The following is a 1,822-nucleotide window of genomic DNA, read 5'->3' on the forward strand; positions in this document are numbered from 1 at the left end:
CCTATTTTTTTTTTAAATTTCTGTGTATACCAATCCATCAGTACGGGATCCGTCAGGATTTGGTATCGTACCATGCCCAGCACAGAAGCGTTACAGTTGGCCAAACATGATGAAGTATTTTATAATACAATGTGATCGAAGTGTAAAAATTGTAAATATTTACAAAAGCAGGGATATTACTCTATTACATCAAAGGTGACGTCTGGGAAAGAATATTTTCCGGCGTACGGCAGCCAAGTGGGATTGGAAAGCTGATCCCAACCTCACTTAGTAAATTCAAATTTGGGAACGTCAATTGAATGTGAATAGATATGTACGGCCATTAAACGGACTTGACATTAATAATATTTTAAAAAAATCTGATTTAATAAAGCATATATGATAATAATATGATATACGTTTAATACGTGTTTAATACAATATAGACGATAATAATATTTTTTAAAAAATAGACATATATTCATTATGTAACATACATTCACCATCTAATAAATAAAATAATATTATGATTTTATGAACTAAAATTAACACACTAATATAATATCCTATATTACATCACAACTTAAATGGGTTTAAAGGGGTCTCTAAAAGCTTTGCTGCCTTAGATCATTTTTTTTTTTTTTTTTGGGCAAATTAGTCAAGAACAACCATTCTTAAAGTTACAGAGCGTAAACTGAAGGAAAGGATCTGTCAAATGAATGATGATGACTCTGAGAGAGTAGAAGATGATCTACTTGGTTGGGTTCTAAGAATTCAAACTTTTCCACAGTGCAGATTCTTGATCTCATACTAAGCTTGCTTTTTGCTGGTCATGAAACTTCTTCAGTTGCAGTAGCTTTAGCCATCTACTTCTTACAAGGTTGCCCCAGAGCAGTTGAACAGTTAAGGGTATGTGATAAAATTAAATAGGTTTCATTATTATAAAATCTCTTTCTCTGGTTAATTCTTCACTTGTGCTTTTCAGGAAGAATACAGAGAAATCAGCAGAGCTAAGCAACAAGCTGGAGAGATTGGATTGAATTGGGACGATTATAAACAAATGGAATTCACACAATGTGTAAGCTCAACTGTTATTAATTTCTCTCTCAATCTTGCTTGATTGAGAGACTTTGACAAGTTTGGATCTTTATAAAACAGGTTATTAATGAGACACTTCGGCTAGGGAACGTGGTTAGATTCGTACACAGAAAAGCTCTTAAAGATGAAGGAAAGATGAAGCGTTTCACAACTTACATGGGTAAAAGCTGCCCAGAATTCAAGATCAATTTTTACCCAAAGTAGATTTTAAGGAAGAAGAAAGAGAAACTGAAACGATTGAGAAGACAGAAAGAAAGAAAGGGATACTGATGGACTAACCACAAAGGAGAACCGAGAGGCCTTCAAAGCGTCGCCGTTGCCGTTGCCGTTGCCGTTGCCATCGCTGGTGGCTGTTGAACGGAAATGATGAGGATGATTGGAGATTGGGGGGAGGGCAACTGTTAGGGTTCGACTTCGGTCTTCGCCTCTTCCACAATTTGCAAATCAGAATGGAGAAAGGTAAACTGATACAGTATTTCTCTTTGGTGTTTTTCTTCTTCTTCTTTTTTTTTTTTTTTTTTTTTTTTTTAATATTTAAATTAAGGTTAAAAAGTATTAAACTGTATTATACCCAAATTATACACGTATAATACTCTATCGTTTAAAAAACATGTTTTTTTATAAAAATAAGGAAAAGTGTGGGGACGGGAGTATTTTTCATCTAAAAATTCGGGTACGCGTATTATATGCGTACTTACTAACTAAGATCCCAACTCGCCAAAGTTGGAAAAGAAGAAACTTTAAA

The 1,822-nt window shown here is 34.1% G+C and overlaps 1 long non-coding RNA gene across 1 annotated transcript; it reads left to right on the forward strand.

Moving 5' to 3' along the window:
• Positions 1 to 699: 699 nt before the first annotated feature.
• Positions 700 to 1,207, forward strand: LOC122641427. The gene is made up of 3 exons (XR_006329901.1): positions 700 to 888; positions 965 to 1,057; positions 1,138 to 1,207. It is a non-coding gene; the product is annotated as an uncharacterized LOC122641427 (long non-coding RNA).
• Positions 1,208 to 1,822: the final 615 nt, after the last annotated feature.

Source organism: Telopea speciosissima, chromosome 10 (genome assembly GCF_018873765.1).
Source record: "Telopea speciosissima isolate NSW1024214 ecotype Mountain lineage chromosome 10, Tspe_v1, whole genome shotgun sequence".
Taxonomy (NCBI): Eukaryota; Viridiplantae; Streptophyta; class Magnoliopsida; order Proteales; family Proteaceae; genus Telopea; species Telopea speciosissima.